Below are 15266 nucleotides of genomic sequence, written 5' to 3' on the forward strand. Positions count from 1 at the left end.
GCTTGTGTGCATGTGCGTGTGTATGTGTGAATGTGTGTATGTGTACATGCATGCGAGTGTGTGCCTGTGCGTGTGTATGCATGTGCTTATGTGCATATGTGTGCATATGTGTGCATGCTTGTGTGTGCCTGTGCACGTGTGTGCATGTGTGCGTGGTGCTGGGTGGAACTGGAGGCCCACACATGCTCAGCACGTGCTGCACACAAGCTGCATCTCTGCGCTACTGAGAGACCCCACAGACCCAGCTAAGAGGGAGCAGCCCTGAGCCGGGGTCCCTCCCACCATTACGCGTGTGCATGTATGTGCACACAGCCACACAGGCAGCTGGGGCTCAGGACAGAGCACCCTGACCCCACGTCCACTCTGCCTCCCATCACGGGTGCCTGGAGAGAGGCCTCCAGGAGCTTCCGTTGCCACGGAAACCAGGGCAATGGCCCAGAGGCCGGCAGGTGTGTCGACCCGCCACAGCCACCTGGGAGGGTGCCGCTTGGCGCTGAGGGCAGGCCTGGCGCAGCGGAGACACGGCTGGCACCTGCCGCCCCCCGTGCTCACGCCGCAGAGGGAAGTGCACGGTTCCCTAGGCTCCTCCGAGGGGCAGCCGAGGTCCCGGGGGTGACACAACGAACTGGGCGAGGAGCCAGGAGCGTTCACAGCAGCCCACGGCGGTGCAGGACATTCTGAAGCCCGGGCCACCCACGCGCACCTCGCGTGCAGGTGCACCGAGACCTAAATGCTGGAACCTAAAAGCACGTTGGGTGCTGGCCATCAGATCAACCCCGGCTGCCAGTTATATTTTTAAAGGGTGAATAAGTTGTTTTTCTTGAGACAGGGCCTCACTCAGTTGCTTAGGCTGGCCTCACACCTGTGGTCCTCCTACCTCAGCCTCCCAAGTCACTGGGATGACAGGCGTACCGCTGCTTTTAGAATTTTTTTTATTGATTTATATTTTGCCTGCTAATGTTTACAAATAATTTTGACTCTTGGATGAAAATCTTTTTGAAAACTTGAGAAATTCCTTTTTTTAAATATTACTTCAACTTCTAAGAGGTAACTTTGAATGTAATTATGGTTTTCAAAAATCCTTTATATCATTGCTATGAATAAAGCAAAAACTGTGAAAAAAAATTTTTTTTTTTTTTTGCATTGGGGATTGAACCCAGGAGCATTCCACTACCAAGCTGTGTCCCTGGCCCTTTTTATTTTTTATTTTGAGACAGGGTCTCGGTTTCAGAGGCTGGCTCTGAACTTGTGATCCTCCTGCCTCAGCCTCCTGAGCCCCTGGGGGATTGCAGGTTGCACCACCACGCCCAGCCTAAAAAACCTTCATCATTTCAAAATTGACTTACTTTACTGAAGATAAGAAAAGCAATTATTGTGAAATTATTATGAAATAAGTATATAACTTATGTCACCTATGACCTCATTACTCCTCCAAATATTTCGGACCTACAAGAAGCCACACCCACAGCTCCTAGGTAATCCACTCGGGTCACCTTGGCATCTTTATAGATTGTGTCTTTATCAAGGTATACTTCTCAGAGAGGAGGACAAAATAGGTTAAATCATTTCAGGAGACCAACAAAAGCACTGGATCAAATTCCACATCTAACTTATTTTTAAAAACTCAAACAAGGATTGAAGGGAATTTCCTCAGCTGGGTAGACGCTACCGAGCGACACCTAGAGCCACGGCTGTCGGGGGCGGTGGGGGACCCTGGGCCGGGGCAGGCCTGTCCCCACCGCCCCACCTCCGTGGCACTCTGAACCTCTGGACGTCCAGCAAACGCAGGGCCAACAGAAGAGAACCCCAAACCACCGAGGCAGAGGGGACCCCGGCGCTCACTCTTGAAAGGCTGTCCCCCCGTGTAGAGAAAGAGCCCCATCTGAACATGCCCGACTGAGAGACTCCCGGCCTCAGTCCACGCTGGGCAGGACCCGCCTCTGTCCACGCCGGGCAGGACCCCCCAGGAGCAGAAGAGGAAGGCCCGCATCAACTGCGGGTTGAAAACAGCAGCTTCTTTGAGCTGACCCGGCCCAGGACCCCGCCCAGGACCCCGCCCAGGACTGCAGGGAGGAAAGCGTTAAGTCACTAACAGGACAAAGGAGCCTAGCGATCCCGTTAACTCCCCCAAGTAACGCAGAGGCCCGGACGCCATTTCAGTCACAATGACACAGGGGCTCCCCCCGCCCGCTGGAGGGACAGGTCCCCGAGGATGACCCTGCAGAAGAGCAAAGCTGGGGCTTCCGAGCGATCGAGCAGGGACACAGGGCGCCACTGGAACAGGAGGCAGGCCCCCGAGGGACAGCAGAGAAAGCAAGGCATGGAGGGAAGGCCGCGCTGGAGGCGGCCCTGCGGGTGGGAAGCTGATGCCACGTGCTTGCAGATGATGGAGGAGCCAGGACGGGCTGGGGTGGGGCGGGAGCTGGGCCATGGGCTTATTGTCCACAGAGCACACACCCATCCAGACGGCCTCAAGGCCTCTGTTCAAACCAGAAAGAAGCCAGACTCGGTGGCACACGCCTGTCATCCCAGCAGCTTGGGAGGCTGAGGCAGGAGGATCACAAGTTCGAGGCCAGCCTCAGCAATTTAGCGAGGCCCAGAGCAACTTAGCAAGAGCCTGACTCCAAATAAAATAAAAAGGGTTGGGGATGTGGTTCCATGGTGACCCCGGGTTCCATCCCCAGCACTAAAAGTATAAAAATAGAAATAACAAGTGAAGCCATGACGCAAAGGGAAGAGATGGGGGAGCCTCCTGAGCCTCGGCAGCAGAGAGGACGTCTGAGACCAAGGAGCCAGCCAGTCGGTCACGCCACCTCGGGACAAGGCGGGGCGGGCAGCAGCCTGAGCAACGGATTTCTGCCGGGGGAAGGATGCGGTTAAGAGAAACACCTCCTCAAACAGGAGAAGACACGGCGACGTGCGTAAGAGAGGAGCCAGGGACCTCGAATGGAGGTCACACCGGGGAGATGGGCCATGTGACTCTGCCGTCCAGAGAGCAGGTGTCCGAGCCGCCAGCAAGCACGTGTCGTCAGCAAGGCACACGGTAGAGCCACCAGCTGCCCCACACTGGGACTGGGGAAAGCAGAACCCCCGTGCAGCTGAGGTTGGACAGGACCCTCCCAGGCCTGCCATGCAAGCCGGCCCTGCTGGACCGGGTCTGGAGGGAGCAGGAGAGGCCCCCACGTCTCCCCGGGCATAGCCCGGGGACAGCGGCCCTCCAGGACCCCCACGCACACAACAGGACGTTCCTAGAGCGGTATTGCAGAGTGGGAAATGGGAGGTGGCCACACGCACAGCACTCAGGAGAGACCCGGTCCAGGGCCGTCCAGGGAAGCCTGCTCGGTAGCAGCCAAACAGCAACAGGATGCGTCTCCAAAGCAGAGCGGAGCGGCGAAGGTCAAGGGGTGGTCCCCACGCAGGGCCTGCCGCTGTACACCGAAGCCCCCGCAGCCAGAGCCCAGGCCCCGCGTCCCCAGGGGAGGGCCCCTGAGCGGCAGGCGGGAATGGAAGACTCAGAGAGAAAACCGGAGGGGCCCTCGACCAGAAAACAGCAGAACAACAGGGACTTGTTCACTTGGGGGCAGAAACAGAAGCACTTAAGAAAGAAAATGCACGTGATGTGTTCAAAGCACACTCGGAAGCCAGGTGCGGTGCACACACCTGTCAGCCCAGGACTCGGGAGGCTGAGGCAGGAGGATCGCAAGTTCAAGGCCAGCCTAGGCAACTTACTGAGGCCCCATCTCAAAACTAAATCTAAAAGGGGCTGGAGCTGTGGTTCCAGGGTCAGTCCCCAGGGCCGACAAGAAAAGCACCTTTGGAGTGAATCCAGGGCAGCCTCCCGCGCCTCCACCGTCCTGGGAGAAGTAGGACGCCGTGGACGCCCATCTGCAGCCTTTCGGGTGGGTTTCTCCCCTGGTTTCCTCTCTGCCTACAGTTCTGTCCCCACCTGAGCTCAGCGCCCTCCAGGGAGTGTCCCTGGCCTTGCCTCCTCCCCGGTCCTCCCTCAGCCTCAGCAGCCTCCACCCGCTGACCAGTCTAACGGCCCCCCAGCTCTGGCCCCGGGCACCTCCCGGTGGCAGGAGGGGTTGGTGGGCCGGCCAGGTGTGTGCTGCCCACGCCCCGCAGCTCTTAGCTGCCTGGTTCAGGGAGGGACGGAGGCGGAGCTGGGCTGAGGGAGGCCACGTGGTCAACACCGCCCGCCTCCCAGAAGCACTGGGCCCGGGCACCTCAGCCTCCAGGCAGAAGCGCCCGCGTGCCGGTTCCGTGCATCCTGGGGAGAACCCAGTGCCCCTGCGGAGGAGGGGGTGACGCCCAGGGGACATTCCGGGGTGTGGCTGCACAAGCGCCCCGGACTCCAGTCCCACCCGCCTCCCGCCACCGGTCTTCCCGCCCCTCGCCCCGGCCGCGCCTGCTGGTGAAGTGCCTGCGCCCCCACGGCCTCCCGCCAGCGGCTCGCCCTGCCACCCCACCTAACCTGCCCCGGGCACCGGGGCGCTCACGCCCCTTCCAGGTAGAGGAGCGGAGGCTCCCGCTGGGAACACTGGCGTGGCCAGGAAGCGAGGAAGCCGGGAGCCGTGCCAGCCCCGCGGGCTTCCAGAAGCTTCTTCCAGCTCACCCTACACTGCGTTCCTCGAGAATGAGAGACGTCCCAGGTGCTGGACAAGCTTGAGAAACCCTGAGTCCCTGGCCGGACCCCTGACCAAGTCACAGTGCTTAGTGACAATATCGGTGACCCCCAGGAGCCTGTGCAGCAGCTGCAGACCCCCCTTTGGGGACAGCTCCCCTCCACCGGGCAGGACTCGGAAAAGCCACGTGGCACCACGTCAGCTCCCGGAGCTCAGAGAGGGACACAGCTCCGAGGTGACCACCCAGGAGACACACGGGGTCCTCAGCTACGATCAGCAGCACCTAGGACGGTGGCAGGTTGGCAGAGCCCAGCCAGACCTCCCAGCGTCCCGGGGGTGGCAGCTGCGTCTCCAGGACGTTGGGGACTTGCCCAGGTCACAGACGGGCAGGAGAGCCTGGTGTCGCCCTGCGGGCCCCTGAGGTCCGTGCTCTCTGCCGACCACACGTGCCCTAGAAACGGGGCCAGGCGGCTATCGGCTCCCCGCGCAGGGACCAGGGCCGTGCTGCTGCTGAGGGTCCCTGGAGCAGGCCAGGGCCGGGGACGCCCCGCTGGCGGCAACACTGGACGCTGTGACCCTCCTGGGCCCTCGGGCTGGGCGCGTCCGCAGGAGTGCACGTGACGGGCACACTAAGGTTCTGGAACTCTCTGACCTGGAAGAGGCCTTGACACGTCCAGTTCCCCAACAGCCGTCCTGCTACCTGTCCAGCCTCCAGCTGGCCACTCACGGCTGGGGCAGAGGCCACCCGGGGTCAGCAGAGGACGAGTCCGGGGCCGGCCACACGGCAGCCATACCAGCGGAGGCTGGCGAGTCCCCGCACCCTCTGCCTGGTTCCACCCGCACGCACACGCCCGGCTGTCGCGGTATCTGCGTTTAGTGTGGACGGACGGAGGCCCAGCGACCCGCACGGTGCCGGCCCACCCCAGGCCTCAGCTCCCCTCCAATAAGTGGGGAGGTGAAGCCCAACCCCAGGGGTCGGCCAGGGCCAGTCACAGGAAATGTGCCCGGGGAAGGGGCTCAGGGCGGGCACCGCGCCAAACACCCCCAGGTCCCCCCACAGGCAACGCACACACACACGAACATCACACACACGTGCACGCACACATATGCACACACACCACAGGCACGCACACACACACAGACACGCACACACACGAACATCACACACACGTGCACACACACATATGCACACACACCACAGGCACGCACACACACGAACATCACACACACGTGCACGCACACATATGCACACACACCACAGGCACGCGCACACACACAAACATCACACACATGTGCATGCACACATATGCACACACACAAACACACACACAGACACACGCACACACAGCGTCCTCCTCAACTAAGCCCCAGCCCACCAAGGCCGCCCGGGCCTCCCTCTTCCCTTACCCTCCAGGGAAGCCAACCACACCCAGTGGAATGCGTCTGGGCATCTCCTCTACTAGGACAGGGGTCCCCAGGACCCCACCCTGGAGAGACCCCCAGGACAGCGCCCTCCCTGCAGCCCTCTGAGCAGAGCCAGCCGCCTGCCGGGTCCCCACTACTAGCTCAGCTCTTAAAGGCCCTGGAAGGGTTTCGGGGTCTCAGCCTGGCAGGCGGGGGTGGAAATGCTGCCCCCTGCTGGTTTTCTTGGCCTGCAAACAGCCTCCAACGACCCGGCCTCATCTGGAGGCTGGAGCAGCCTCCAGTTCAAACCCGACCAGCCGGCCCGGGTATCACAGGCACCACCTTGAACTTGAACAAGACAGTCACGTCTTGGCGGTTCGCCATCCAAGGGTGGCGGGTCCTCCGAGGGTCCACATCCACGCCCGCACCGCTCCACCGCCCAGCGACAGACAGGACCGGCCTTCCTTCTCATCCCGTCCCACCGGCTGAGCCACCGGCTGAGCCACAGGAGCCGCCGCCCAGCCTTCAGACGGGCCGCGGGCCACCCGCTGCGGGAGGAGTCCTCTGCTTGACTGCTCCGAAATCTTCCCTCTCAGTTCCTAGTAACGGGGGAGGGGAAACTAAAATAGAAGGAAACTGACGAGCGAACGCCTGCTGTTTACTACGTCCTCCTTTAATCCTCACACGATCCCTGCGAGGTCGAGAGTGTGCGCCGCGGAGCAAGCAGGCTGCGTGAGCGCCGGGGTCTGCACCTAGCCAGGAGGACCCAGGGACAGGAGGGCCGCTGGAGCCACAGCTCCTGGAAGTGCCCTTCTTGGCTCTTCCTTGCCCTCTGGCGGCTGGGATGCAGACGTGATGGCAACTCCAGGAGAGAAGACGGGGAGAAGAGAGGCCAGGACCCAGCCGTGCTAGAGAGCAGAACGCTGGGTCTTCTGAGGCCCTGGCACCCGCCCCGGCCCCTCTCCGGACGATCTGAAGGTGGGAGTAGAGCCTCTCGTTCGGGATCCTCGGCGTCCATCTAGAGCTGACGTGGGACCTCTTCTTGCAGAGGAGATCTGCACACCGCCCACCGCCTCAGCAGGCACAGGGCCCGAGGGCACATCCAGTGTTGCCAACCGCCTCCGGCCCCTCCTTCCACGCGCTCAAGAGCGGGTCCGTTTTCCCAGAGGTTTTTCTCCGGGAGGCAAAGACAGGGCAGGGTGTGGAGAACACGCTAGGATCTGCACAGGGCCCTTGATGTCCCCTCTGATGGCAGGATCTGCACAGGGCCCTTGATGTCCCCTCTGATGGCAGTGTCAGCTATGACAACCAGAGCTTTGGGTAGGAGCTCGGAATGCTACACAACTTCGTATGGTGGAAATAAGACACGTTGAAGTGAAAAAGATTACGGAATAGAGAAAAGTAGAAAAGAACGAGATGAGACCAAGAAGGTCCGTAGACTTGCAGCAACTTGACTGAGCTTCCTAGCAGCCAAAGCAAAGAGGGAAACAATCACCTGGGATGACTACATGTTGCTCAGTACCTATTTTCTAGGCTTCAAGGTCTGAAAGTCATTGCTCCTATGGGGCCCTGAGGGGACCATGCAGCTGAGGGACAATGTCAGTGTGAGTTCCCGGCGGCAAGTACAGTCATGAGTCTTGCTGCAGAATCCTCCTGACAACCCTGGGTACTGTTGTTAGTCTTCATTCCCATTTTACGGATGAGGAGATAGAGGCAAAGGGAGTCAGTGACCCTGCCCTTGGTCACCAGCTGGGAGGGGCTGGAGCTGAGACTCCAGTTCAGGAAGCCACACTCCAGAGTGCAGGCCCTGCACCACAGGCCTTGGGGTGGGCCGGACCCGGGTTCGCATCTCCCCCACTGTCTGCTGCTGAGCAGCCTGGAGCAAGGGGCCGCCCCTCTCTGAGATTCTGTCTGCCCAGCTGTCAATGGGAATAATCCACCACCAGGCAGGGTGGCCCGCAGGAGAATCTGCACAGAGCAGAAGGTGGTGGCAGGTTCCCTGGCGTCCCGAGCCAAAGCCCAGAGGAAGGGCCGGGAGGGCCAAGCACCCCAGGCCCAGAGAGTCAGGAGGCCGGGGAAGGGAAGGCCCGGGGCAGGGGCGTCCGCCGACAGCAGGAGTCTAATAAGTGCCTGCTTCACCTGCCTTGATCCCCCACCAAGGCGCTGTCCTCCCTCCCTGGGTGGCCACACCGGGCAGTGAAGGGAGGCTGGGTGCAGAGAGGGGCCCTGGGGGCCACAGGATGACAGGCCTGGGGGGCGGGGTCCCCAGCCAGGGGAGTCCCCAAGCCTCGCAGGTGGCGGGGCGTCTGGGGGTCGGAGGCCGGCGGGCGAACTCTGACCCCCACGTGATGAGCTGCGTGCTAATCAGGACCCGTCCCCGGGGAGCCAGCGGCGGTGATTGAGGGTGTTAAATATAGCAGAGCCGGGCCAAATCAGGCGCCATGCATAAAACATCACCCGCGCCTTGGGCTTCCGGCGGCACCGCCTGGCGGCCTGGCCCAGCCTGCGCCTCGCCACGGGCTGCCCGCCCGAGGGGCTGCGGGAGCCGGCCGCTGCCCGGTGTCCACCCCCATCCCCACCCCCGGCCCGGGACGGCAGAGCCACGGGGTGCAGACTACGGGGACGGCCACCGAGGTGGCAGGAAGGGACTCAGGGAGCTGGTGGCCACGCAGCCTCAGCCCGTCCTGTGAGCAGGGTCCCATCTCAACCCACTGGAGTGACGTGAAGGGACGCGCCAGGTGCTGAGTAGGGACTCAAAGGGCCCCTCCCCCCTCCTGCCCGCAGACCCTGCTACGGTGCAGATGAGGCGCCAGGGCTCACGAGGGGCCACGCGAAGGTCCAGGAGGAACCCGGGCGGGGCCTGGTGGGTTCCGGGCAGCAGCTGAAGGGCGGGTGTGGCTGGAGGGGGACCAGGTGAGGCCGGGGAGGGGAGTCTGCATCTGGAGAGGGGAGGTCTCTCTCTCCTCTCTGTCTCTCTGTCTCTCTCTCTCTCTCTGTCTCTCTCTCTCTTTGTCTCTGTCTCTGTCTCTCTGTCTCTCTTTGTCTCTCTCCCTCTCCCTCTCTCTGTCTCTCTGTCTCTCTCTCCCTCTCCCTCTCCCTCTGTCTCTGTCTCTCTCTGTCTCTCTCTCCCTCTCCCTGTCTCTCTCTCTCTCTGTCTCTCTCTCTGTGTCTCTGTCTCTCTCTCTCTTTGTCTCTGTCTCTCTCTGTCTCTCTGTCTCTTTCTCTCTCTGTCTCCCTCTCTCTCTCTGTGTCTCTTTCTCTCTCCCTCTCTCTGTCTCTCCCTCTCCCTTTCTCTCTCTCTCTTCCTGATGACGTGCACCGCTTCCCTCCGCCACACTCCTCGCCATGCTGTCCGGCCTCACCTCGAGGCCGAGGAACGGAGCCGGCCTCCTGTGACCGAGTCCTCCGAAGCCGCGAGGCCTCAGATCAGCCTCCCCTCGTCCTACAGCCGTGCTGGTCGGGTCCTTTATCACAGCAGCGAAGAAGCTGACCAAAGCGGACCCAAAGAGCTGTGTGACCTAGAACGACGGCGCGACCTCTCTGAGCCCGCATTTCTTGCCTGTGAACTAGAGAGCCGACGTCTGCCTGTGCGGGGCGGGCAAACGAACGGGGCTGGGAGACCCCAAACGCGTCCCACACCCGCGTCCCTCATCCTGCAGACGCGAGGGGAGCTCCGTCCGGCTCCACGCCGGGCACTGTGCCGGGTGCGGGGAGCGAGGGAGGAGGTAGAGATGAACCGGGGATGGCCGCACCCTGTGAGAGAAAAGGGGCTTGACCGCAGGGCGGAGGGGCTGCCCCGGGAGGGGAGGGCGAGCGGGGCTGGGGATGGGCAGGCGGCGCCCTCCCGGCGACCTCCCACCCCTGCAGGAGCCCCACCCATGCCAGCCGCCCCTCGCTCTCAGGGTCGGCAGGGAGGCCACCGGCGAGGACCACGGGTGGTGACCGCGCGTCCCCCTCTGAGCGAGGGCCCCCAAACGTCCCGTGCACAGGTCCGGGGACATTTGCCAAAACCAGGAACCTGCCGCCTTCCTAGCACCATGCGCGTCATTAAGCAGACACAGAAATACACCTTCAGAGGCGGCGAGGACACAAATGGGCTCGAGGCTCTGATTCTGCCTCCCAAACCCCGGGGCTCTCCTGCATCCTGGGAATCCCTACCTCTCCTTGGCCACCACGGGTGGAGGCAGCCTACGGCCCGGAGGCGACCTGCGGGGCCCCGGGGGGTCAGGAGGCCGAGTCTCCCCAGCTCCCCAGCACCTGCGGCCTCCGTGGCCTCCCGTGGCCTCCTGAGGCCAGCAGGCATGGCCACCTGGCTGGTGGAGCACCTCCCACATGCCCGCCTCTCCATGGCCCCGGCAGGGACTCAGGTAGGACAGCCCTCCGCGGCCCCTCCTGCGGTCTCTTCTTCCAGAACCGCCTCCCCACCTCTGTCCTCACCTGGCCACCCCAGGCCCCCGCAGCCGCTCTGAGGGTGGACGGCACCAGCCTTTGGCAGACCCGGCCCCGAGGGGACGCTTTGGGCTGGGCACCCCCCCGGCCCCGCCCGGCTCACGGGCTGCACACCCGGGAAACATCTGTTGGACTGGAGGGCGGATCGCGGCCCAGGAGGCCCCTGCGGGAGGCGAGGCAGGTCCCCAACCCCAGGGCCAGCGGGAGCCGCGAGCAGAGTCCCCGACCAGGTGACGCCTCTGGCCAAGGAGCTGTCGAGCGGAGGCAGAAGCAGAGCCAAGATCCATGCTGCAGAGAGGGCTGGCAGGTCCCCAGGAAGGGGAGAGACGACCCCGCGGGGCAACCAGCAGAGGACAGCGAGCGGTCCCGACAGACGCCGTGCGGCCCGGTCGCCTCGTCAGGGAAACACAGAGCAAAGGGACAGCAGGAATCACCTCTCCTGTCAGCCTGGCCCAAACTAACAGGCCCAGTAACGTCCCTCACTGGCGGGAGACCCAGGGAAGACGACTCTCCAGCTACTGAGGGACCGTGAAGTGTCTCATCCCAGCGACCCAACTCCTGGGATTACCCTCCCGAGAACTCGGACGGCTGTAGCTAGGGGCGTGTGTGCAGAGGTGCCGATGGCAGGGCCACTCACGGTGGCAGAAAATGGGGAATGAAGCAAACACCAAGCAGTGGGGGACTCTCGGCCCAAGTAAGCACAGTCCTGCTCGGAGTACTATACAGTCACAAAAAAGAATGCCAGAGGGCACGGTCGGGTGAGAAGAGACCCTGGGAAGTAAAACATCCCGTGCTGCAGAGTCATATGCAGTGTCCACGGGGGTGGGTTTCAGGACCCTTCTTGGAGGCCCAAACCCGAGGACACTCCAGTCCTGACCTGCGGGAGTCGCATCAGTCCACGACACGGACGCACCTCCTGCAGACCTTGTGGTCTCCCATGACTCATCAGACCTAACCCACTGCAGATGCTGCGCACCACGTCCTCGCTCCCTATGGCTCAGGGGACGATGACGGGGGAAACGTCCTGCACGGGCAGTTTTCTTCTGAATCCGTTGGGTGTGCGCTTGGTTCAGTCTACGAAGGCGGCACCCAGATACGGGGCGAGCGCGAGTCCCACATGGGAGGCCACGGAGAGACCTACGCTCGACGGGTGACGGGGGACACGGCTGGGGAGGCGTGCCATTGAGGAGGCGAGGGGTGAGACCCGGTAACCCCCCGTGCGAGGCCCCCTCTGCAGGCGCCCAGCCGCACCCCACCCGGCCTCGCTCTCCCCTCAGCCCAGAGGCCCGGCCGCATCTGAAAGGGCAGCCACCTGGCGTCTCCCTCGGACCCCGCGACGCCCGGCAGGGGCGCCGGTCCCGACAGGAGCCAGACGGCCTTGCTCTGGAGGGGCGCCCTGAGCTGCGCCGCGCCGCCCGCTGCTCCTGGTGTGGCCCCAAAGCCCACATCCTGGCCGAGTCCCCGCCAGGGACCCGCGGGCAGACCAAGGCGCCGGCAAGTCACCCCGACGCACGGTCCTCCTCCCAGACGCCCCTCTTAGCAGCTGGGGGACTGGCCTGGCCTGGAGGAAGCAGCGCCACCCTGGGAAGGGCAGCGGGCAGCGCCCCAGGGCAGGCCACCCGCCCGGCCCCCGGAACACCCGGGTCACACACGTGACCGTGTCCGGCCCCAAGCCAGCCACTGCTCACGTGGAGACGGGCAGGTGGACTGTGTGGGGCGGACCCCAGGATGGCGGTAGGTCACCTGGCCGGGCCACGGACGAGCCGCGTGACCTGGGACCGCTGGCCCCCCCCACCATCAGCGGCATGACCCCTGTCCCGGGAGGGTCTGCGGGGACCACTGCACACGGTCAGCCTGCTCGCTGGACTTACTGACCCCTGGGGAGACGGTCGGGCCCACGCCCCCCTGGGGACCCTGCACCGCGGAGCTTGCTGTGCCCACAAAGGCACCAGCGCGGGTGGCCCCCAGCCACAGAGCCCAGGGCTCACGCTCCCTCCTTCTCCGGCCTCCTTCCGAACCCTCGGGCCTCAGGCCTCCAGCCCATCGTGAACCTCAAGCTCGCAGCCTCCATGGCCTCCTCCTCCTCGGCATAAGGACGCCAGGCACTGGGTTAGGACCCAGACTCACCATGGTCCCCAGCGGGGTTGACAGGCTGTTTCCCACAGCAACAGAAAATGGAGCAAGACGGATGAAGGGGTTTTGAACCAGGACCCCCCTCCACAGAGGCCTCCCTGGGGGTCAGGGTCACGGGCCCCACGAGAGCCAGCGCCCACACAGGGCAGCTCAGGACTGGCTTCTCACAGACCAGTGTCCAGCAAAGGCCTGTGAAGCACAAGCCCCTGACGTACTGTCCCTCTGGAAGCAGATGCTCCAAAGACACTCCAAACTCTCACCGCGGAGTTGTCTATAAAGAAGGAAGAGGGTCTGGTGCGGAGACCCACGCCTGAAATCCCAGCGGCTCGGGAGGCTGAGGCAGGAGGATCACAAGTTTGAGGCCAGCCTCAGCCACTTCGAGAGACTTGTCTCAAAATAACAAAAAAGAAGGGCTGGGGATGGGGCTCAGGGGTTGGCAGCCTGGTTCCATCCTCAGGATTGCCAGAGAGAAGGAGGGGAAGTCGGAGGCTGGCCAAGCTCGCGACCTCCGGGAAACAAGTCCACGCAGCTGGAGGGGATCCGTGAGCGCCGGTCAGTTCAGCACTTTGGTCACGAGGATGTGAGCTACGGTCACCTACGTCATGACCGCACGTGTCGAATAACACAGGAGAAGGTGGGAGGCTGCGGCCTCTGGCCTGCTTTCCTCTGCCTGGGGACAGACTCGGCTTCGTAAAGTTCAACGAGGAGACAAAGCGCGGACGGTGTGGAGTTCTAAAACCAGGGGGCGTTCGCACCCGTTTTGTCCCCCACACCTCAAACCTCACGTGGGAGCCGGGGGTCCCGCCGGCCTCCACCTGCGGTTACCTCAGGCGCCGTCCTGGCCCTAGTGGGGTCCCCGCCCACCCTCTCTGACTCTTGTCCAGCAGGGGGCCCACCAGGGTCCTCGGGTGGGCTCCTGGAGGGGCCCCTCAGCCGTGTGGGCTCCTCTGCTGCCTCTTCTACGGACGAGTCTGGAAAATTCAGACTCACAGAGACGCTCTGATCCCGGGAGGTCCTCCACTGTCTCAGGCCTCCAAATCGTCCTTCTGTCCCATCGGGGTCCCTCGTGGTGGCCTGAGCCCCTCCAGCCTGAGACGCGTCCTGCGGGCTGCTGGGCCCTCTTCTCTGGGGCCCCCTTCCAGGGGACAGGCCCAGGTGGCTCATGGTGGATCTGCATAGCCCGCCCTGGACGGCTCCTGGACTGTGTTGGACAAAGCTGCCGCCACGTCCACCCGGAACCTGAGGACGGGCCTCACTTGGACACGGGGCCTGGGTGGAGGCGACTAGTTAGGCACCTCCCCGAGACCTCGTCCTGGCTTTCGTCCAAGCCCCAAAGCCAATGGCCGGTGTCCCTACGGAAAGAGGGGAAGGAGGTCCTGCGAGGACAGAGGCAGAGCCGGGAGGACGTGCCCCAAGCCCGGGGGCCCAGGAGTCACGGAAGCTGGAAGGGCCCCCCGGAGCCTCGAGGGGTGCCAGGCCTGCTCGCCTCCCAAGCTGAGCGGAAGCCGCCTGGCGGGTGGTGACCTGTTGCCACAGCCACGGGAAACAAGTGTCACCAACCCAGAGGGACCACAGACCCCAGCTTAGAAGGACGCTGACAAAGGACGGTAGCTCCAGATCTGCAGCCTCCAGCTGGCACCCAAAGCCCCCAGCTGTCGCTGGCCACCCAGCTCATCCTCCGGGGCTGACTCAGCACGGGCACCGTCCCCCAGGGCACGGCCTCCCCTCCACCCGGCAGCTGATTAATAAAACAAGCAGAAATTGAATTACTTCCAACACCCGCCTGCCGTCAAGAGCGACGGGTGGTTTGAGATTCTAAGGTGCTTTCCGGGGTCTTCAAACAATGTCACAAGAGCCTCAGGATGTCGGCCGGCCCTGCCCGCACCCCGCAGCGGGGGCCAGGACCAAGCTGGGCTGGCGAGCGCGGGGTCCACCCTGGCCCCTCTGCAGACCCGGGCGCCCTCCCAGGCCAGGGTCAGCCCTCTGGCTAGTTGACGGGGCCACACTGAGCTGTCCCTGCTCAGGCCTTTGCTACGCCAGCCACTTAGCGAGATGCAGCCGACCTCTGTGGACGCCTGGGTGTGGCAGAGTCCAAGCCCACAGCCAAGTCCCCCGTCCAGCCCAGGGCCGCGACGTTACCTCTGGCCTCTCAGCAGAAGTGACCCACCTAGGTGAGGCACTGAGGAGGCAGGGCATCTCCATGCCCCGCCACCTTCGGCTGACCCGCGACCCTGGGTTTTGGAGACAGTCATCCTGGGCAGCCTCTCTGCCCACTGCGGACCCTGCAAGGGCAAGAACTAGCCAGGGCTGCGGGGAGCCACCGGGATTCCAGTCGGGTCTGTAAATGCGGCAGAGCCTTGCCCGGCCCGACCTGCTCGGGACCCCACGCGGGCACACTCGCAGTTCCGGCTGCTCTGCTCACACGGTGTAGGCGAGGGGCAGAGCGCGGGTGGGAAAGGAACTGAGCGGCAGGAGGTGGTCTTGGTGGGCCTCCGGTGCAGCCAGGTGCGAGGTCCAAGGCGGAAGTCAGAAGAGGCCACCCCCTGGGTGCAGGGAAAGGACAGGATCCCAGGAGTGACCAGCAGCTACAGGCGGCCAGAGGAGAAATCAAGCAGGGAAGAGGGGCTTTTCCTGGAGGCCGCAGACCCCAGCCCT

Source organism: Sciurus carolinensis, chromosome 1 (genome assembly GCF_902686445.1).
Source record: "Sciurus carolinensis chromosome 1, mSciCar1.2, whole genome shotgun sequence".
NCBI classification, from domain to species: Eukaryota; Metazoa; Chordata; class Mammalia; order Rodentia; family Sciuridae; genus Sciurus; species Sciurus carolinensis.